The sequence below is a fragment of the Aedes aegypti genome, chromosome 1 (assembly GCF_002204515.2).
Source record: "Aedes aegypti strain LVP_AGWG chromosome 1, AaegL5.0 Primary Assembly, whole genome shotgun sequence".
In the NCBI taxonomy this organism is placed as follows: Eukaryota; Metazoa; Arthropoda; class Insecta; order Diptera; family Culicidae; genus Aedes; species Aedes aegypti.
In genome coordinates, this window is record NC_035107.1 from 204,314,036 (window position 1) to 204,338,476 (window position 24,441).

At 38.5% G+C, this 24,441-nt stretch overlaps 1 protein-coding gene across 1 annotated transcript in view; it reads left to right on the top strand.

The window, feature by feature from the left end:
- LOC5573380 (torso-like protein) overlaps positions 1-24,441 on the top strand; it is a 175,487-nt gene that overhangs the window by 56,126 nt on the left and 94,920 nt on the right. Inside the window, exon 2 of the mRNA XM_001660809.2 lies at positions 3,511-4,123. The gene's annotated coding sequence lies outside the window, so the exon portion shown is untranslated. The remainder of the gene's footprint in view (positions 1-3,510; positions 4,124-24,441) is intronic.

A 24,441-nucleotide genomic window follows, 5' to 3' on the forward strand; every position in this document is an offset into this window, starting at 1 on the left:
TGAAGGGGTAGTACCGTTTGGTCTCATATTATGAACATGACTAAATTCCGAACACTCAACTTTTTATCGAGATCAAGAAAACCACTCAAATGTCTTCACAGAACGATCAATCCTTTTATTATTCAAGTCCTCTATATTTAAATTTTATGAAGACATCAATTCTTACGTTCGAAATCGTCACTGTTCGGAGTATGATATATGTTCAAAATTAGAGACAAAACGGTAGGAGCTAGCTGGCAGCAAGTTGTTCGGCAATATTCTTATCGTGCGACGTGTTTCATGAGCAGAATTCTTCCGGTTTGTAAGTGGTTAGCATTTGAGAAATAGTTGAAAAAGTTGTTTGTGCTTTTTCGTTCTTGATGGACACAATTTTTTTTGATTGATTGTTCGCAGAACTATCAGTTGAGAAAATTTGATATATGAGCAAATTTTATAAGATCGGGTGCATAATGAATATAGGGAGAAATTGACCCCCTCTTATTCTTTGAAATGTGCGTTTTCGTTAAAAAAAATAGTAGAGATGATCACTGCGCATCCTATTTCCCTATCATAGTTGAGTCTATCCTAGTTGTGGGACTAATCCGTGCTATACAAAAGGTTTCTGCCACTATAAAAAATAAGAACACTCCATAGAAAATGCAAAACTGCTCCTCGATAAATGAAGATGATTACCACACATTCATGTCATTTCCCATAAATTAACTTATTCGTTCCATAAATAACATCAGTAGCACGGGAAAAGCCACAAATTTTCTAAATTAAAGTAAAAATTTTACCACTAAACAATAAAAAAACACCATAAATATAAAAGTATTCTTAATAGAAAACACTGAATATGCTCATTATTTATGAAACACTGTTCCATAATAAATAACATTTTTATCCATTAAAATCAAATTTCTAAATAATTTCATAAAATTGCACCATACACATTTAAAATGTTTCACTAATAATACCAATGGTTTAACTCTGGGAGGGAAAAACCAATACAAAATTTCTGTACGTCAAGGTGAGCCCAGATTCTGCTGTCAGGAACTGCCACTGTGAGCCGAGATCCTGAACAATGGACAAACATGATAAAAGCGTGTAATTAATCAAACATTATTTTTGAATTTTATCCTACCTACCTTGATACCTTGATGGATACAGCGTAGCGTCACGCCATTGCCGGGCGTATTGTAGATCGGTCTTGGGCGAAATTTCTCCAGTTGCCCGAACGTTTAGGGTCGCCAGGTCCTCATCCGCTGCGTACAGCCAGCGTATTCGTGGTCTTCCCCGAAGCCGCCGACCTCTATCTGGTTCCCTGCTGAATATTACACTGAAAATATATATTGTTTTATATTACGAAATCGTTCGTTTGAACTACGAAATTATTCGTTGTTTTCTGCAACGAATCAGTTTCGTAAAATGTATGCAACCAGATTCGTAATATGATTCAAGCTCGAAATCAAAACAAACAATGATTGTTATAATGTACTAAACATTTCGTAATCGAAATTCGTTTGTTTCGTATTCAGAACGAACATTTATACGCGCTTCTTCTTACCTCCCTCGGCTGCGGTCGTGTCATGTTGTATTTTACGAAATGTGTCTACGAAACCTTTCGTTGCAGAAAACAACGAATGATTTCGTAGATTAAACGATCCTCGCTGTCTCCCTCTTCAGAGGCACGAAGGCCTCTTCCACTGACCTGCGATCGTTTCCAGTTAGGTCTATATCGTCCGCAAAGCCAAGGAGCATGTGTGTCCTTGTGACGATGGTGCCATTTCTCTGCACACCACATCTCCTAATAGCACCCTCGAGTGCAATGTTGAACAGTAAATTCGAAAGTGCGTCACCCTGCTTCAATCCGTCTAACGTCACGAACGAGGTTGACACCTCGTCTGCGATCCGAACACTAGATTTCGAACCATCCAGCGTAGCACGTATCAGCCTAATTGATTTCGCCGGAAAACCATGCTCAGACATTATCTGCCAAAGCTCATTTCTTTTCACTGAGTCGTACGCCGCCTTGAAATCAATGTCTGCAAGTTATACTCCCGGAATTTATCTAGGATCATTCGCAAGCTAAACATGTGGTCCGTTGTCGAACGGCCCTCACGAAAACCAGCTTGGTATTCGCCGACGAAGGACTCCTTGAGCAGTCTCAGTCTGTTAAACAGGATGCGCGACAGTATTTTGTACGCCGAATTGTAATTGGCACACTCCGGTCTGCGCCCTTTCTTGTAGATTGGGGGTGTTCATGCACAACCAGAATAGAACAGCCCCACTGTACATAATTGGTAGCAGATCATTGATTATTATCAGCATACATGCAGTAGCTTAGAGTTCGCGCCATAATCAGTATATATGTGTATGTTTCAATGTAAATGCTTTGTATTCCATGTCCTTTTTGTTACATGTTTGTTCGACCAAATTAATTGTCTTTAAGAAGTATAAAACCACGATAGTAGTCCTTGAGATCTCGTACTACAAGTGACTCACAGTTATAACACAGACAAACAGACGTAACACTTAGAACAAATCTCGATCAAATTCATGATCACGAGGACATGTACGCCCAATACTAAAATCGATGTGTTTGGCCGACGCGCCAACAGATGGCGGTAGTGAGCAAACGTCAAACACGAACAAAAACGATGCGAGCGCTGCGGGTGGCGGATTGACCACCTACCATATTTTCGAATCAACCGTTCAAAAGGTAGTCGATGGACAACGATGGGAGTGTGACGTCTGTTTGTCTGTGGTTATAACTCGCACGCAGTTAGCATAAATCGTCATAATAAATCGCCGTTAGTCCAAGTTAAGTTACAGCTTGTGCCAATACAAAAATATGATGGCCAATCCACCACCCGCAGCGCTCGCATGTTTATTGTTCGCATTTGACGTTTACACACTACCGCCATCTGTTGGCCTGTCGGCCAATCACACTAATTTTAGCATTGGGCGTACATGTCCTCGTGACTATGATTTAGATCGAGGTTTGTTCTAAGTGTTACGTCTGTTTGTCTGTGGCAGTATGCTCAGCACATAATTGGTCATAACTTTCAGCATATACACGTAGAAATCCATTTAAAAAAAACCGTATTACTAGGCATAACAGTCCCACTTTGAAATTCATTGCAAAATTTACTATTTTCCCATATACAAACTCTTGATTCTAATGAAAGCGTTATTCTGTAAACTATTGCAACGATTTTATTTAAGTTTATCACAAACCTTGGCAATACGAGGCACAAATATGACAAAATCATCAAACGCGGTGTTCTCGGTTGCATATTTTGGAACATGGAACAATAATGCGTACAACGGTTCTCACTTAGAACCTTAGAACACACGTCTTATTTTCGACAAACGAACTTGAGAATTACACAAAAATCAACTTAATTCTGATGCGATACAAGTTCACTACTATATAGTTAAACGCTCTTCTGATGGTTCTTCTTTTAGGAATTCATGAAAATTTCTTTAATTTGACCACTCTACATTATTTTGTTTTCCTCATTGCAGGTCTTCAACATTGGTGCTATCGAGGAGCGTCCTCGACTGAGTGGATGTCGCCAACAAGAGCTGCCGGTGGAAAAGCGGAACACATAAAAAAAAAAATGAAAAGTGCTTAATGGTGTTGTCTTGTGTCGCCACCCATCATCAGCACTGCTGCTGATGCTTAGAAGGCCTTCCCTCGGTGCAACAGTAATGAAAACTGTGACCATATCGAGTGTGAAACGAGGTGAAGTCAGATAGACGTCGCTGTTATGGCCGAACTGCATACTTCAGCTTCAGGAAGAAGAGCACTATTTTGCAGTTGCTGTTGTGGCTAAAAATAAAAGTATTTTCTGTAAAACCCAAACAGAGCGAGCGCGCGCCAACGTTGAGTCAACCTAAGCCGGGTCGAATCTCGAAGTGAATTGTGTAGTGTGAGGTAATTTGAGGAGTGATCGCTGTGATCGCGAGTGTATGAATCCAAAAGGTGTCGTTGCATTCGCTACTTTGACGCCAACGACGAAGAGAGAAACGTGCCTTAGAAGCGTGAATTCTGAATTGATGACTTGTTTATAGAAGCACGTGAGTGGCAGTAGGAATTCGGTTAATTGCCGGGCGGCGACAGAAGATTAGAAATCTGGTGAGTTTGATCTGAATTCTTTGCTATTGTTTTGCTAGTTATAGGCCTTCAGCGCAGCATTATCTTGCTTAAATCATTGGCAAATACTTTAATCCTTTCAAAGTAAATACAAGAGGCCAAACGTACCCGCCTTAGGCATCGGTAACCCAAAGCAAGGGTTTTGATATTTTTTTAATTCTTTATTAAGGTTATGCCAAACATTACATTCATAGCTTATATCTAGGTGTTCTGTGTTAAGCAAACACTATCATCCTAATTTGGTAAAACTAAATTAGGTATTTATTAACATTTTGTGAACAACATATTACATTTTATTTGCCGTAGAAGTTCAGAATAAAAATATTAATTATTTTATTTGACATTTGTTCCAATGTTTCAACATTGGACATTCTATGCACTCAATCATATTATACCAGGGAGGAAGCTTTATAATCATTTTCAAAATTTTATTTTGAATCCTCTGCAGAGCTTTCTTTCTGGTATTACAACAGCTAGTCCATATTAGTACAACATACAACATGGCTGGCCTGAAAATTTGTTTGAAGATCAAAAACTTGTTCTTAAGACAAAGTTTCGATTTTCTGTTAATAAGTGAATACAAACATTTTATATATTTGTTACATTTGGCTTCAATGTCCTCAATGTGAGTTTTGAAAGTTAAATTTTTATCTAGTATAAGCTCTAGATACTTACCTTCATCTGATGAATTTATTGGAACCCCTCTCATCGTGACAATATGTCTACTTGAAGGTTTCAAATAAAGAGCTTTTGGTTTATGTGGGAATATCATGAGTTTTGGAAGCTGTGGAGTTGTCCACCGTGCTTAATGCAGACCACAGACGCTCAGACGGTTTGACCAACATTGACTCCACCCCAAAGTTAGTCAAACCGATTTATGTTGCTGCAACCGTTTGACCAACCATCAAAGTTGGTTGCAGCAACACTATGTTTCTCCGCATGTTTTGAATGATCTCGGCAAGTATAGTGAATATGTCATTGTTATATTCTCGAATTCTGTGACTGTGGGAGGAATATTTCTACGATTTTTGTGCAATGACTTTCAAAATTTATGTACCGGAATAAATGAATATTGATACGGAATCCTCCGGGAAAACTCTTAAATTATGAGGGGTCTTTGTCGGGGATTATTCCAAACAGTCATCGATATGGAAATGGTTATGGTAATTTCTTCCAAGATTCTATCCAGAATTTTCAGTGGTTTCCTATAGTTATTTTACTTTGAAGTTTTCCAGGAATCAATCTAGGGATTTCACCAGAAATTCTTCCTGGGATTCTATCAGGAGTTTTATCAATAACTCATCTAGAAATTTATCCACAAATCAACCAGGAAATCCTCCGGTCAAAATCAAGGCATACCTTCAGATGGCATTCTTCTTGAGATTCCTTCAAAGGTTCCTCTACTAATTATTTTGGATATCCTTCCACTTCCTTCGAAGATCAATCCAAAAAAAATCCGGAAATATTTTCTACAGAAATTTTTCAGATCTTACTCCAAGGCTGCTTCCAAGCATTTCTTCAGGAATTGCTAAAACAATTTCTTCAAAAATTCCTTTACGAATGCATTTAGAATTTTAGTTCTAAGGATTCCATCATGCATTATTTAGGAATCATATCACAATTTTTTCAAATACTTTTCAAGAAATTCATCACCAGAGATTCCCCCATGGATTTCACCTGGGCTGTTTTCAGGGCTTCCTCCTTGGACTTCTCGTTAAATTCCACCAGGAGCTGCTTCAGAAATTCAAAAAAAATCCTTCAGCGATTCTTTCTTTTTTCTACAGAGTCCTCTGTGGATTTATCCAAAAACTTCCCAAGGGATTGCTTCCTCTAAAAATTCCAAAAAAAAATATCCTCTAAAGCATTCATTAGAAATTCCTCCAGCGAAACTTCAGGACTTTCTAAATAGATTCTATAAGGATTCTTTTCCTGTGATTCCACAAGGAATTCCTCTAGAAATTCTTAAAAAGCTTGCTCAATGAACCCCTCCTAGAAATTGATACAGGGATTCCACCAGGGATTGCTCCTACCACAAATCTTCCAGGGATTCTTCTAGTGATTTCCCTAGGAATACCTCCAAAAAATCCTTCAGCGATATTTCCAAACATTCTTCCAGTGATTACTTCAGGGATTCCTACACGATTTTCACCAGAAATTCAGTCGAAATTCCAACAGAAATACATGAAGAAATTTACTCCAGGAACTCTTACAGTGAATCTACTCAGAGTTTCTCCAAGGATTCATCAAGGAGTTCCTCCAGGATTTCCAGCAGGAATCCTTCAGAAATTTCACAAGAAATACTGCAAACGGCAGACTTCAGTGAGCTGGTCACTTAGTGCGAATGTCGGAAGAAAGAATTGCGAAAATAATATTCAGCAGGGAACCAGGTAGAGGTCGGCGGCTTCGGGGAAGACCACGAATACGCTGGCTGTACGCAGTGGAAGAGGACCTGGCGACCCTAAACGTTCGGGGCAACTGGAGAAGTTTCGCCCAAGACCAACGAAGATGGAGCTCTACAATACGCCCGGCAATGGCGTGACGCTACGCTGTAGCCATCAAGGTGAGGTACTGCAAAAGGATTTAAAAAACATCCTACACAGGATTCCACCAGGATTCCCTTAGAGATTCCGCTTGCATTTTTTGTGGGGGAACAGGTTACTCTCAGGGGATTCTTCTAGGGAATCTTCAATAAATTATTTTATAAATTCTTCCAGTGTTTCCTTCAAAGATTCTTCCTTGTATCCCTGGAAGGACCCTACAAGGCATTCGACCTGAGATTTCAAAAAGAATTACATCGAGAATGTACCACGAATTTCTCCGAGGACTCTTAAAGGAATTTATCCATAAATTCCTTCCAGTATTTTTGAAGGATATTTCCAAGGAATCCACCAGGAATAACCTTGGAGAATCCTGTAGGAACTCCTTCATGAATTGCTTCAAAAGTTCTTCCAGAAATATTTCTCCAGTGATTTCTTTGGTGATTCCTCCGAGGATTTTTTCCAAAAAAATCCATCCAGGGATACATTCTAAAGGCATTCAGAGAAATGCTCTGTTTAATCCTCTGAATAAATAGCAGTGGAATCCTTGAATGATCTGTCTTTTGTAATTTTGTAGATGCCTTCCTGATGGAATACCTAGAGTAGAGAAAGCAAGAATTTGTATAATGGTAAATTTTTGGACTCTGTTGAAAATTCTAGCGTTAACCCTGGAAGAACTCCTAGTGAAATTCCCTAAAAAACTCTTCTCGCGAAAAATTACTGGTGAAATAATCAGAGAAAATAATGGTGAAGTCTCTGAAGCAATTACTGGTGGAACCTTTATACTGCCCATAACTGCATATCAGTCACATTCAACATTTTTGAAAATTTTGAGTTAATACCGGGGAGAGTCATCTAATGACAAATACTTTCGATCAACTTACTGAAATCTGTGAGATTGTTCTAGAAAATTCGAAAAAATACCAAGTTGTTTTGTCACATTGGCAATTGTAACCGCAAAACAGTCACATTTAGATTATACATGAGCCTCATAATGCAGTACCAACGAAATTTGTATCAGAATTATTTTCTGACCCATATGCGATATGACTTGTTCAAAATTTCAGCAACAAATAAGCACTTTTGAATTCTCAGTGATTTTTTGAAATTCTAGTTTCCTCCCATACTGCAGTAAAATGCAAACTTGGTATCCCATTTACTCAATGCCTACTTTTGTCGGATGTTACAAATAAGCAGTTATGGACAGTATATCCTAGACAGTATATCTTAGATCCTTGGAGATCATCTTTACGGAACTCTTGGCAGATTTTTTCCAGAATGTTTTAGAAAAACGTCAAAAGAATTTTTGAATTCCCAATTTGAATTCACCAGAAAAATTTGGTGGAGTTTCTGAAAGAACTTAATGTCCCTATGGGAATTTCAGCTGGAGTCCTTGAAAATTTTCTTGATGGAGAATTACCTGAGTGAATTCCACATGCAATCTATGGTGGAATCCTTAGAAAAATCCCTGAAGGATTTATGTAGGGGAATTTTAGTTGGAGTCCTTAGAGGAAATCCTAGTGGAATTTTCGAAGGAATTCCTGGTGGTATTACTGAAGGAATTCTCAGTAGAATCCCTGAAGGAATTATTTTTTTCAATCCAAGGAGGAATTCACCATTGAGCCACTGGAGGATATACTGGTGGATTCTCAAGTTACTTGTGAAATCCTTACAAGAGATTTTTATGGTAAAATTATTGATAGAATCCCTGACAGAACTTCTAATGGTATCCCAGAAGGTGTGCATGATAGAGTCCCAAGAGGATTTTATAATGAAATCATGAAAAGGTTTCAAAAAGAATTTATGTAAGAACTTCTGATGGAATTCCTGCAGAAACTCCAAATTAAATCTATTGAAAGATTCCTGATGAAATCCCTAGATAAACTTCTGATCTTCTTCTTCTTCTTGGAATTAACGTCCTCACTGGGACAGAGCCTGCTTCTCAGCTTAGTGTTCTTATGAGCACTTCCACAGTAGACTGGCCCAGCTTAGTATGGGAGAAAAATAAAGTTGTATAATTCCACGGAGCACCCACCAGGATTATTCTTTAGGGTTAGAGGAAGACTTCCTGAAAGTTTCAGCGCATTTGGTCGTTCCATGAGCTGGCGCAATTGAATTGAAGTTAATATGGGATTTTCAGCTCAATCATATAGGAAACAGCACATCATCTCTTGTTTGAGTCAGGAAAATTGTTGATCGCGTTCAATTGAACCCAGAATGTCAAAAACACTACTTGATACTATAGCAAACAATATTGTAGAATGTTGTATGATGATTAAAATTGATAAAGTTGGTGTTTTAACTATCTGAAGTGGATTTGCAATATTGCTTAGTATTCCTTCAACTTAGCTGGGAGGTAGCCACTAAGCACATCATAACCACCTATGACGCTGAACGAGCTGAGGCACAAGGTGCATGCACATGTGTGATTGTACGGGAGTGCTGATCTAAGCCTAACTTTCAACAACTGAAAGCTTAATGAAAATGAGCTTAAATCCAGAAACAACCTTCTTCAACTATGTTCATTAGCATATCAACTAGTGAATTTGCCATTCTGGGCTTAATAGAACGCGATTAACTAGTGTACGAGACGAAACAGTGACATAGGGTCAATTTTCAATATATTTGAGACGAATTTTCCATACAAACTTTGAATTGAATGCGCCAGCTGGGGGAGCAACCAAATGAGTTGAAATTTTGAGAGAGCTTTTTTCTTACCCTAAGACACATATCTAGGGGATGCCCCGTTGAATTTTACAACTTTTTTGTTTAAGGGCCAGTCTATTCCACAGTTATTAACAGACAGCTCTCTTTGCCAAAGTTGCCATTTTCGCATTCGTATATCGTGTGGCAGGTACGATGATACTCTATGCCCAGGGTAGTCCAGAAAATGTCCATTACGAAAAGATCCTGGACCGACCGGGAATCGAACCCAAACTCCTTCAGCATGGCTTTGCTTTGTAGCCGCGGACTCTAACCACTCGGCTAAGGAAGGCCCTTCTGATGGAATCCTTGGAAAAACTTTTGATGTAATCCCTGGAGAAATTTCTGATGGCATCCCTAAAGAAACTCTTGATAAAATTCATGTAGGAATTCTAGGTGAAATCTCAGAAGGAACTCCCAATGGAATCCTTGCCGAAACTTTTGTTATTCTTGTAAGAACTTCTGATAGAATTATTGGAGGAACTCCAGATAATATTCCTAAAAGGACTTCTAATGGAATCCCAAGAAGAACTTCTGATGTAATCCCTGAAGGAACTCCTGAAATCTCTGAAGGAACTTCTGACGGGATCCTTATAGGAACTCCTGATGAAACCCCTAGAGGAAGTCCTGATAATATACCTGGCGGAACTCCTAATAAAATCACAAGAAAACATCTGTATGGAATTCCTGATATAATGTTAGAGAAATTCCAGGTGCAATCTCCGAAGAAACTCCTGATGTAATTCCTAAAAGAACTTGTGATGTAATCCCTGGAGGAGTTCCAGGTGGAATCTCTGAAGGAACTTCTGATCTGATCTCTAGAGGATCTCTTCTGATGAATTCCCTAGAAGAACCCCTGATAGAAATCCTACAGGAACTCCTGTTGAAATCCCTGAAGGAATTCTTACAAGATTCCTGGTGGAATTCCTGATAGAATCCCTAGAGGATATAATCTCTTGAGGTACTCCTGATAGAATCTCTTGAGGAATTCCAGGCGTAATCTTAGAAGGAACTTTTGATGGAAGACTCAAAAATGCTCCTGATAGAATCTATATAAGAACTCTTGATGGAATCCCTGAAAGAATTCCCGATGGAATTCTTGGAGGAATTCCTGAAGATATTCTCGAAGAAACTCTTGGTGAAATCCCTAGAAAAACTCCTGATGGAATTCCTAGAGGAACTCCTGATCACTAAAGGAATACTAGGTGGAATCACTTAAGGAACTAGGTGGAATCCATGGAGAAACCTCTCATAGAATTGCTAGAGAAACTCCTGATGGAATTCCCAGAGGAGTTCCAGGTGTATCCCTTAAGGAACTCTTGATGAAATCCCTCGAGGAATTCCGTATTGACCTTTTGATGGAATCACTGCTAGAACTGCTGGTGTATTTGTTAAAAAATAGGTTTAAGATTGTGGGAAAACGCCAGTGGAATTAATAGAAAGCTCAAGCGCGCACATTTGCTTGGTCATTATGTTGTCGACGCTGTGTAAATTCACGCATTTTATCTTACCACCCATCTGCATTGGACGTCGAAGCTTTAATTTGACATGCTGACGTCAACGTTTGTGCAACATCCCTACAGACTATACGATCAGTTCGTCAAATATTTCGCTTCGCCCACCGGCCGATCGTTTCGCCAATCTTCAAATCGGTTTCACTAACTGTCAAATATGTTCGTCAAGCAGCATCACACACTGTCAAACATAGCACCAACATGAACATCAACCTGGGGGCGAAGTCAATGTTGGTCAAACCATATGAGCGTCTGTACGCTGCATAACAGTATGTCAACTGTCAAGCCGTTATGAATACGCCGCGGCAACGTTGCATTCCGCCTTGACGATCACTGCCTCGGATGATCGTCATTCATTCAGTGATTCCTTGGTTAGATAAGTCGCCAGACAACCAGAAGTCGCATAACAGTTTACGAACAAAGTCGTTTACTCATACAAACTGTATCACATCCGCACTAAATGGATGAAATCGATTCATCGATGAGTTTCCTCGCATAAAACTCTATTTTATGAGTTCATATGTACATTTCGGTTTGTCCCGTACACTTGTACAAAGTAAATCGGATCAATCCATAGCAGCTGTCAAATAAATTTTGTTATCATAAATAAAGTCGCATAAGAGTACAGATTAGTTCGCAATAAAATCTACACACTCGCATTGCATGCTATTTTTCATCATATGAAATATGCACGTATATCGCCTCCACTTTTGTACGTATAAGGCCTTTTCGCAACATCTTATACGTGAAACTTTTCACACATAAGCATCGCATAACGCAAAAAGTGATTTCATTATACGTAGGGTAACGGTCGTATTTTGGACCCCCTTTTGGAAATAATTTAATTTAATCGGTTCATCCATGCAACCGTTACAACACGTTACACACAGAAATCGAAGCCGTCAGAAATTTTTCAAATGTAAACAAAAACTTTTTTCAAATTTCTGAACTAAAAGCGTAGAATTTCTTCGGTTTTCCATTGTCAATCGATTGATTAGACTATGGGCAAGCATATTTTACAACCAGTGTCGTGGACTTTGTTGCCAAACGATAAAAAATGCCAGGGGTCCAAAATATATACTTTGAGGGTCCAAAATGTATTGGTGTGTCCAAAATAATGACAGACAGTGCTTCACAATTCAATTATTTTCGACGTTTTACGGATCCTACATGACTGTATGGGCATTTTTATTTCGTAGAGAAAGTTTCGCTACATTTTGGCATGTTCTTTGACTTGGTTACGCTGTGCAATTAATTATTTGGAACAAAACACTTAAATCACTTCCTTAGGGGGTCCAAAATACGACCGTTACCCTATATACAGCGGAAAATATCAACTAGTGCACTCCGACTAAACACTGGTGGCAGGAGGTCCTAGAATCTAAACTATCAATTGTAATTACAATGTTAAAAGTTTTAAAACTTATAAAATCAGGCTAATGAAAATAATTTGAATTACAGTTTTAGCTGCTGTAATGCTGCTCAGAAAATCTGGTGCGAATTTATAATAGAAAATCCGAACACCATGTACCTAAGTCGAGAAAATTTGCAACCCGAAAAATGCCTAGACCAGTGGGATTCAAACCCACGACCCTAATCTAGGTATTGCTGTATAGTTGCGCGTTTACCGCTACGGCTATCTGGACCCCTTTCGAATCGAAATCGAAGCTTCAGCCGCTTTAGAAGAATGTGCAAGCATTGCCATTTAAAGGATCTCTTTTAATTTTTACTAATGCTTACCATCAAGTCTTTTCCACCTGGAATAACCTCCAGACTAGAAAGCTGAGCAATAAAAGTTGCTTGCAGACAATTTGCAGTAGTGCCCTTCATGCAACGCATTTCTCATCGCTGAAGGACGGCGTATGTTCACTTTCCCTTTCTCTTCCATTGAATAAAATTCATCCACCCAAAAAAAGCGACAATCAACGGATCAGATCAGCCGTCGGCAATTCAATACCGCACACCGAAGCAGCCTTCTGGTAGAACTGGCTCAACAGAGTGGTACAAAAAAAAAGCTGCAGCGTGCCAATTTTTCAAGGTTTTCATTGCGGATAGAGGGAAGGTACCCAGCGCCAATAATTGAATTTGTTTATATGTTTTCAGCCTTTCCCTGTCCATCGCCGCCCCTTCAAAAACCGCAACAAAACGAAAGTGATTGCTATTCCACCTGACGTCAGCTTATCTAGACAGTTAAAGTCGCGCTGGTCAGTTGCATAGTAAATGTGGCGTGGAACCGTTACGAATTGTTTTGGTCAGCTCAACTTGGTAGTGGGCAAACACTTGACCAAATTGAAAATTTGCATTCGTGCATCAAAGCATCGAACCCATTGTGATAGCCTCATTTAGCACATTTGTTAGTCAAATCATGTCCCAATGCAATATGTTGGCCAGGCAGGCAAGTATTTTTGCGGTTCGAGTCTCTGGTGGTTCAATTACCACCAGGTTTACTTGCCAATCTAGGAGTGCTCTTTGGATGGTGAAGTAATCGGAGCCCAAGCGCACGCAGTCAGCGGTTTAATGAAATAATCACATTGTTATTGGATGCATAATCAGTGTGATTGGCGTAGAACCTGTAGAACCAGTGGGACATGTTCATTGGGATGTAGCAATTATGCCTTGACGGACATTCACACCGAGTCTATGGACGGCTATCCTTGATCACGATCATTAGTCCTTTTCTTAGCCTTGGAGATCAAACGGGATATGATAATTACCAACCTCGACGCACATGAAGGATTATTTATAGCCATAAAAAATAATAAACATGATCTTGATGCCAAACTATTTAATTTTTTTGTCAAATAACGATTGCTAGAAAGTATTCTTTCTTGTCAGCTGTAATATTTCAACATCGTACCTTGCATATTGTAGAGCTACATAATGATCGATATGGGCGATACTTCTTTTGAACGTTTAGCGTTCTCAGATTATACGTACACACAACTTTTCATGGCCTTCTAAAAAGTCATCGACATCTTTTCGATATTCGGAAGGACCAGACCACTAACATCTGACGTGTTTTTAACGCTTAGTAACATTAGCTTTATTTTACTACAATCTAACCTCCATGAGTCGATATCGACTCATGGAACCATACTGAAATCAAAATTTCATGGTTACTATGATGGTCCCCTCAAACAGCTTTTAAAGTCATTTCTGTTCCACTACTCGATATTTCCATGAGTCGATGGTCCCTTCAGATTTGAATCATGGAGGGTTGACTGCAGTTCGTTTATTTGAGGCTCAAATGTGCGTTCATCGCTTTACGGAGTCGAAATTCATTTTTTGTATTTTTATTGCATGCAATTCATTGGCTTTTTCAGTTCAAGATTAATATGGGATGAAGCCAGGATACTCGTGTACACAATTTTTGAAGGAAGGACATGGTAGGGATTGGGATCAAGGTTCTCAGCAGCTCATCCGAGAGGCATCTTGATTTTCGATTCATGGCGATGGTAGCATTTTCTTGCCGGTATTCGACTGCTGTATGGCCAAGATCTTCAATCCAACACAACACAAAGGACAAAACACAAAAAATAACTGGAGAACACAAGATAATTAAACTTCTACACAAGACAAGCGAAGAAAATCGTAAATTGCGATTATATAAATGAAATCGCGGGTGCCCAACACACGTCTAACTAGAACATAGGGTAGTCTACCTCGGGCCGCAAGGGTATCCAAAAGTTTCGCTCTGGAGGCGTCCATATCCGGGCACTGCCAAACTACGTGATCCATGTCATCATAACCGGATCAACACCTCATACAAATATTGCTCAGCGCGATGTTAATCCTGTGCAGATGTGCATCTAGCATTGGGGCCCAGATAGCCGTAGCGGTAAACGCTCAGCTATTCAGCATGACCATGCTGAGGGTCGTGGGTTCGATTCCCGTTGGTCGAGGATCTTTTCGTAAAGGAAATTTTCTCGATTCCCAGGGCACAGAGTATCTTCGTACCTGCCACACGATATACACATGCAAAAATGGTCAATCGGCAAAGAAAGCTCTCAGTTAATAACTGTGGAAGTGCTCAGAAGAACACTAATCTGAGAAGCAGGCTTTGTCCCAGTTGGGACGTAACGCCAGAAAGAAGAAGAAGAATGTGCATCTAGCGAGTAATGGTTGGACATAAGTATTGACATCACGCAAATGAAATCTCGACTTACGTCCAAACCTTTCAACCACGCTCGCAAGGAAACTCTAGGATTATGGAATGTAACCACCGTCCCAGTTGGCCGTTTAGCCAACCGTGAAGAGAACTTTGACGTACTAAATGAAACAATTCATCGTATATATCTCACCTTCATCAGCGCCCACCTTTGCGAGAGAGTCCGCCTTCTCTTTGTCATAAATTAAGCAATGTGAGGGGACCCATACAAAGGTAATCTTATATGATCTTTCAACCATTGCACACAACTGCTCTCTTATTTTTGTAAGAAAGTAAGATGCATGCTTGACAGGTTTCATCGACCGGAGTGCCCCAATTGAACTGAGGCTATCCGAGAAGATGAAGAAGTGGTCTGCGGGCATGTATGAGATCATCCCCAAAGCGAAGTTGATTGCTGCCAGATGGTGGTTTCCCAGGCTTTGAATAGCTAAATATTACTTTGACCTGTTTCCATTCAGGTGGAACAACATTAGCTTTTGTTATATGTACACCCGATACAACTCGGGGTTCATGCATTTGCGACACATACCATTTTCTATATTTTCCAAGTAAAATAAGAAGATTTTCATTGAGTTCTTTTTTATAGCCCAAGCAAGCGTGTTTTTTGCGTTGTGATTTTTTTTAGTGCGTTAAACATGTTAATGACTAAGGTGGAACAAAATACTTACATGGATAGAGTAAGAAAAACAATAGCAGTTGAAACCAAATAACTATGGGCCAAACATTTTTTCCAAGCATTTATACAGGGTGATTACTATATCCTGTCAGTAAAATAAGTAATCATAGAAAAAATATGGTTGTATGAATTTTAATTACCAGTGCATATCCAGTTTTGGACATCTAGAACATTTATCTTCTCTATATATAGATAACATATTAATTTTTTTACCTCAATTTCCAGCCACATGCGTTGTTTCAGTGGACCCAGATAGCCGTAGCGGTAAACGCGCAGCTAATTCAGCAAGACCAAGCTGAGGGTCGTGGGTTCGAATCCCACCGGTCGAGGATCTTTTCGGGTTGGAAATTTTCTCGACTTCCCAGGGCATAGAGTATCTTCGTACCTGCCACACGATATACGCATGCAAAAATGGTCATGGCATAGTAAGCTCTCAGTTGATAACTGTGGAATTGCTCATAAGAACACTAAGCTGAGAAGCAGGCTCTGTCCCATTGGGGACGTAACGCCAGAAAGAAGAAGAAGCGTGGTTTCAGAAGCATTACAGTTAACACGAACGTTATTCAAAAGCATATATTTTAACCAAAAAAAGACATATATTTTTCGCTAAAATTTTCCATAATCAGTCTTATGCTATTTTCTAGTTAATCTTCAAGATTGTGGTAACATGCTGTTTCAATCAGGCAATTTTTCCAGCGGAGTTTAGTCAAAATACAAATCTGTGGAAAACGTGCGTGCCAGGTGTAATGCCTTCAAAACAACACGTATGGCTAAATACTAAGGTAAATGAAAAAAGATGTAATCTTTACTTTGTCAAAACAAACTTTATAGATATGCAAAACAGGATGTACACTGGAAATTAAAATTCATACATACATCTTTTATCAACGATCATTTACTTTACTGACAGGAATTAGTAATCACCCTGTACAAAAACTAATACACCTCAAAGCATCCATATGATAGGTCTAGAAACGCGTTTTCATAAAATATTGAAAAAGATTTTATCTTTATTTGGTCCCATGCAACGAAAGTTTGACCAAAAATTACAATATTCACGTCGAAAAACAACAAATTCCCAGAACTATTTCAAATATCAATCGATTTTTATGACATTTGGAGTGAAAATCTCTTACTTGAATAGCATTTTAACCACTATGACATTTATAAGTTTTGTTTTGAATTTAACTAGAAATCTTAACAAGAAACTCGTGTCCCAATCGAACTTTTGCCCAGTTTACTCTATAATGCCAAAAAAGGCGTAATAGCAAGCTCTTTATGATGCAAAGATAGAACCGTGCTGCTCTGCACCACTAATGCTAATATAAGACAACGTGAGAGAAGTTAGTTGTTTTCGCCCGATTTTGGGACCAATTTTTTGTGCCTTCGCGTACGCAGTAGCGACCTTCCGCGTACGCGGACAAACAGCTGGTATACACGAGGTATATAAATAAATGAATGGAAACCTCCAATAACATGCAAAAACCAATAAAATGATTTTGGCAGTTCTTTGCTGTATGAGATTTATTTATTTTGGTGTTTTTGGTCCTCTTTTCGTCATGCCAATGCCACATTTTGATCCTTGTTTATCAATTTCTGTCTCGAACCTGTGACACCTGTATTGTTGAGTTGTTGAAGATGAAAATTGTTGGTGAGAAAAGGTGCAGTAAAACGTTTTCAAGTGCGCTTATTTATTTTATTTAATTAGTTGGTGTTACATCAATTAATTTGATAAAACCTCGTTAACGATGTTATGTCAATTTACTCGGTCCATGGCTGTGTCTCTCCAACTTCGATGTTGGCCCACGTTCTCCAGATCTTGCTGCACCTGATCAAGCCACCTCGCTCGCTGTGCTCCCCGCCTTCTTGTGCCAACCGGATTCGACGCGAACAGGATTGTTGTCTGGTAGTCTTGCAACATGCCCTGCACAGCGCACCTTTCCGGCTTTCGCAACCTTCTGGATACTGGGTTCGCCGTAGAGCCTAGCGAGCTCGTGGTTCATTCTCCGCCGCCACACGCCGTTTTCCTGCACTCCACCAAAGATCGTCCTAAGCACCCTTCGTTCGAACACTCCAAGGGTTTACAGGTCCTCTTCCAGCATGGTCCATGCTTCATGTCCATAGAGGACCACCGGTCCGATGTGGGGTATTTAGAGGTGCGGGCGAACATCAAATTAGTATTTGTGATAACATCAGTTTTGAAGTGGTAGTTGTGCACTGCCAACTTCGGCGAGCCGAAAGTTCACGAAGTAGCCGAAGATGACGTCACGTTGAGAAAGCTGCGAACAAAATTTTTCGCAGCCTTGTCGTCACGATCACCTGATCGTTTTGTTAACATCTATTCGTGACTAATACAAGCAAACACATACTAACAGCCGGACCTGTTATATATTACATTGTCAGCGGTCTTATAAGCGTTTTGTACATGGTACATTTGGTGCGGGGGTGAATCTTTCTCGACCGCAGCTTCTTCTGGAGCCCATAGTAGGCGCGACTTCCTCTGATGATGCGTCTCCGTATTTCACGACTAACGTTGTTATCAGCCGTTAACAAGGATCCGAGGAAGACGAACTCATCAACCACTTCAAAAGTATCCCCGTCTATCGTAACACTGCTTCCCAGGCGGGCTCTGTCGCGCTCGGTTCCGCCTATCAGTATGCACTTTGTTTTTGACGCATTCACCACCAGGCCGATTTTTGTCGCTTCACGTTTCAGGCGGTTGTACAAGTCTGCCACCGTTCCAAATGTTCTGCCGACAATATCCATATCATCCGCGAAGCAAACAAATTGGCTGGATCTTGTGAAAATCGTACCTCTGTTATTGAACCCGGCTCTCCGCATAACACCTTCTAGCGCGATGTTGAACAGCAGGCACGAAAGTCCATCACCCTGTCGAATTTTCCGGCGGGATTCGAACGAACTGAAATGTTCGCCAGAAATCTTCACGCTATTCTGCACACTGTCCATCGTTGCTCAAGACTAATAACTTGTGAGCTTCCCGGGAAAGCTGTTCTCGTCCATGATTATCCATAGCTCTTCGCGGTCAATGCCATCATAAGCCGCTTTAAAATCGATGAACAGGTGCGTTGAGACTTGGTATTGACGGCATTTCTGGAGGATTTGCCGTACAGTGAAGATTTGGTCCGTCGTCGAGCGGCCGTTGATGAAACCAGCTTGATAACTTCCCACAAACTCATTTGCTATTGGTGATAGACGACGGAAGATAATATGGGATAGCACTTTGTAGGCGGCATTCAGGATAGCGATCGCACGATAGTTTTCACATTCCAGTTTGTCGCCCTTCTTGTAGATGGGGCATATGACCCTTTGCTTCCACTCCTCCGGTAGCTGTTCCGTTTCCCAGATTCTGACAATCAGCCGGTGCAGACAAGCGGCCAACATCTCCGGGCCCATTTTGATGAGTTCAGCTCCAATACCATCCTTACCAGCAGCCTTGTTGTTCTTGAGCTGGTTGATGGCATCCTTAACATCCTTCAATGTGCTGTTATTAGGCGTATAAGTATTTGCAGTACTAATATGTAGGGCAAAATGGTCCAAAATGCCACTTTAAGAATTTGTGTCGTTTTTTTCTAAATTAGATCTACATTTTAACACCATTCTAAGTCCTAACAGTAACTTTACAATATTTGCTAGCTACCACCATGAAAACATTTCCGAAATTAGAGTTTGTTTATGGTTTTAAATCGCGTAGAAAAGTTGGTTGAAAAATGGGGGTGGTTCAAAACGACCGAATGGGTGGGATAGAGAATGCCATTTAGTATGGAGAGCTAGGAGTAAGCAACCATGTTACTCCATGAGTTTGCTCTGTGGTATGGAAACGCTTATTCGTTAATAAAATCATCGAAAAACCTTAATATTTAGGTAAAAAAGAGAAAAATTTACAATTTCACCGGGAATTTCTTGAAAAATATATGAGTTTATGTTCAAACATTGTAGCGGTAACTCTTAGGTAAACATATTTTAACATCGTTTGCCAAAGAACACAATTGGAAACCCTGTAGGAATGATTTAATGAGGTGAGCCATTTTACCCCATCAGTACGTCTTGGACCATGTTCCCCTATGTATCTATGATGCTGATTTTACGGTACAGTCAAAACGCTACGTTTTTTTAACCTTTACAGTACTGGACGACATCGATGTTTTAAAATTCTGTAACTTCGCAATCGTGCGATCGATTTTGATGAAATTATTAGGAAATATCACAAATGGATTATATTTTTGATTCCTGCATTGAAATTTTTTAAATTCGGTGATGATTTTGGTCTACCTATGGTATTTAGAACTGAAAATGATGTGGAAATTCAAGAAACCGTACGAATAATTTTATGAAATTAGTGAAAAATTAATTTGCTTGGCAGAATGTATCAACTGTTTGAAGTTTGTAAAATATTGCATATGAATAGAGTGATTCCCAGCAACAGCACCAAAATTTGGTAAATTTTTTAATTCATTTTTTTCTATTGAGCTGAAACTTTGCACAGTTTTCCAGTTCCATCTAAATCGTCATTTTCCGATATCAAATCTTCAAGTTGAGTCACGACTAACTTTTCAAAAGGGTGTATGTGAAAATGGTTCAAAAATATTCAAAAAGCTGCACAGCAAAAACGGTTCGTTCGATTGTTAGACAACTAAAGAAACAAAGTTAGACAACTAAATAAAGATTCCAAAAAAAAAATACACACAGTAAAAAAATTTTTTTTTGGGATTAAAAAACATTTTTGTCACAAAAACTCAAATATCTCAAAACCCTATCGGAATACCAACGTAATTTTTTGAGGGAAAACGGTCCATTATATTAGCTATCTACCATAAAAATAAGGTGGTGGTAAGCCAATAAACAAAACAGTTATGACATTTCAAATATTTCACAAATTTGACACTTAGTGATTTTTTTTTTTCATTGTTATTTTTTTTTTAGGACCGCAGTTTGTTGCTGAATTTTTTGTTAAGGGTACCACATGAGGTTAATAAGCTGTTTTCATGATATTTTATTTAATTATTCATAACTATTATAGCATCTATTAGAAAGTTAGACGCGATCCAGTGTTGTGATCTAAAGTCTTGATAGTGTCATATTTTTTATTGTACGTAACTGAAGAAAAAATCTCTCAATAGTGTTGATACCTTTTGATAAAAGAAACCTATAAGAAATCTAATATTGAAGACAAAAGCTACAAAAAAAGTTTTCTATACAGGTATACGACTAGTTTACCTGCAAAAAGTTTACCTCGTAGAGAACAAGGCGGGTCTATACCCAGGTGATCTAGTATACGTAAAGCAGGTCGGTTTTCTCGCCGCTGGTTTTCTCCACAAAGTTAAAATCTGATTACACCTGGGTATAGACCCGCCTTGGTAGAGAATAGACTTTGTTAATCATATTTGGGAGAAAGCGAGTAACTTCAACAACATCAAAAACATGATAGGTACATACCATGAACATACTCACGAAAAAGCTAAAAATATACTACCACTATGGTTATAAAAGATTTAATTGTAAAATTTTTCTTCAGTCAAGCAAACGACACCAAACTAGTCAGTAAAAACTTAAAAGTGATTTTGTTTATTAAAATCTAACGAGCAACATGAGTAGTCGCTTTCTCAACTGTTGCAGGCCGTTTGCAGAAAAAAAGTGTACGAAAGAGCTACGAAATCTCACCGAAAGCACCATAGATAAACTGAAAGCGGCTGGTTATGCTCCAATGTCTACATTGAATACAAATTTACGCATTTGTACGTCCTGCCGTTTAAACGTTGACAAACGGGCAATCTGTACATCATCGGTGGATCAGGTTGCAGGAAGTTCGAAAACAACAACAACTGAGGAATTACTAGATGCACCGACAACAACTGAGGAGTTACCAGAAGTACCAAGAGCAGATAGTCTTGCCACGGTACCATCAGCGACATCTGTTTCAACAAATCAATCAGAAGATGAGTGCATCCAGAAGGTCAACATCGAACGCTTCAACGAAGGGATAGCTGGAATAAAAGTGACTCCGATTAAATGGACGAAGATGGGTTACGTCAATTATCCCGAGAAAAAATACCGTGAAATCAACGAAGCTGTACGAAGAAACCTCTTCAAATTAGGACCTGAGGATGTGGAAAATACAGACTACGATGAGGTAATTATGAATATGAAGGAAAGGCTCTCGAATCTAGCCACGACAAGGAAAGAAAAATTATTGATTTTGTCGATGCTGCCAAGCTCGTGGTCTATTCAAGACGCCATTGATGAGTTCAAAACCAATAGAAATACAGCAAAAGAGGCAAAACAATTCAAAAATAACTGTCTTGCAACCAAAAATGCTAGGTCGAGTACTTCATTAACAGATGAGACAAAAGAAAAAATAATTCAATATTTTGAAGACGGTGAAGTAAGTAGAGCTATGCCTGGCCAAAAAGATTATGTATCTGTAAAAAAAAGATGGAAAGCGTCAAGCAATCCAAAAACGATTAATGATGACTACTTTGAAAGAAGCGTATACACGCTTCAAGGAAATTAACGAAAATATTAAGGTAGGTTTTTCCTCATTTGCAAGCCTTCGTCCAAGGCAATGCAAGCTTCTATCCAATTCAGGAACACATAATGTTTGTGTGTGCACAACACACGAAAATATTAACCTAATCTTACATAGTTTGAAAAGAATCAATTTATCAAAGGATATTAAAATGTTAACTGGTAGTCTTTTGTGTGAAAATACAACATCAAATTGCTATCTACGATCTTGTTCGGATTGTCCAGATTCTTCATCATTGAAAAATACTTTATTCGCTGAGTTTGAAGAAAATTATATTGATCAGTTATCATTTGAGCAATGGGTGACCACGGATAGGTGTGACCTAGAAACTATTGTAAAACCTGTAGATGAGTTTGTGTCATTTTTTTGCTTGAAATTAGAAAGTTTAATTCCTCTCGACTTTATTAAAACAGAGCAATCCCGCTTTTTAAAAAATACGAAAAATACATTACAAGATGGTGAATTTTTAGTCATTTGTGATTTTTCTGAAAACTATAGCTTTGTATTGCAAGATGAAGTGCAGTCCCATCACTGGAACGTACAACAAGCTACAATTCATCCATTCGTTATTTATTTCAATGGAAGTACGCAAATTGAACATTTTAGTTTTATTGTAATTTCCGAAGATTTAAGACACGACTCAGTATCTGTAAATTTGTTCATTGCCAAAATGATTAACTTTTTACGCGTTGATAAGGATAAAGAAATCAGAAAGATATATTTCATGTCTGATGGAGTAGCATCGCAGTACAAAAACCGTAAGAATTTTTCGAGCCTATGTCAATTTAAATCAAAGTACGGAATTGATGCCGAATGGCATTTCTTTGCTACGTCACATGGCAAATGTCCTTGTGATGCTATTGGAGGAACCATAAAGCGCATGGCCACAAGAGCCAGTTTAGCCAAAGAACGTGAGCATCCAATTAAAACTGCAAAAGAACTATTTGATTGGGCGAATCGCAGAAAAGAAGAAGATTTAACAAAATTATCATTGTGTTTTACTACTACTGAAGAGTACGAATTAACGGCATCAGAGCTCAGCGAGCAATATAATAACGTGAAAACGATCCAAGGAACCCAAAAATTTCACTGTTTCATTCCATTGTCAGAAAATAAAATTAAAGCAAAACTATACTCGAACTGTACTGATAATGATGCAAAAGTGTTCGATATTGTAAAAAAATTGAATAACAATAAATAAATAAATAAGTATTAATAAAATGCTTTCATGATCTCATAACGCATACCCAAATCCAAAACTTTTAAAGTTTATATATAACATTTAGAAACTCATCGATCATACTCTAAAAAAAAATATCCTGGTAAAAAAAAAATTATTTTCGTGTAATCGTGTATCGTGTTAATTCATTTTAATTTATACATATATACATATACTTATAATATTTATACATATACATAATATTTATACATATAATATACAAAATACTAATGAATACATGAAAACGACTTGTTTAATTCACGCAAGGCCCTTAACAATAAAATCAGCAACAAACTGCGGTTCCCGTAATAATTTACACCGAAAAAAAAAAAATTTTTTTCTACTAAATGTGAAAATTGTGACATGTTTGAAATGTCATAACTTTTTTGTTTATTGGTTTACCATCACCAAATTTTTATGGTAGATAGCTAATATAATGGACCGTTTTCCCTCAAAAAATTACGTTGGTATTCCGATAGGGTTTTGAGATATTTGAGTTTTTGTGTCAAAAATTATGTTTTTTAATGCAAAAAAAAAAAAAATTTTTTACTGTGTGTATTTTTTTTGGAATCTTTATTTAGTTGTCTAACTTTGTTTCTTTAGTTGTCTAACAATCGAACGAACCGTTTTTGCTGTGCAGCTTTTTGAATATTTTTGAACCATTTTCACATACACCCTTTTGAAAAGTTAGTCGTGACTCAACTTGAAGATTTGGTATCGGAAAATGACGATTTAGATGGAACTGGAAAACTGTGCAAAGTTTCAGCTCAATAGAAAAAAATGAATTAAAAAATTTACCAAATTTTGGTGCTGTTGCTTGGAATCACTCAATTGGTTGACACTATCAAACACACATGTCTCACATGAGTTCTGCAAATGGTAGGAGCAAGGAAAATTAGGTTTTAACTTGAAATGGGAACGATATAAACAATTAAGTTT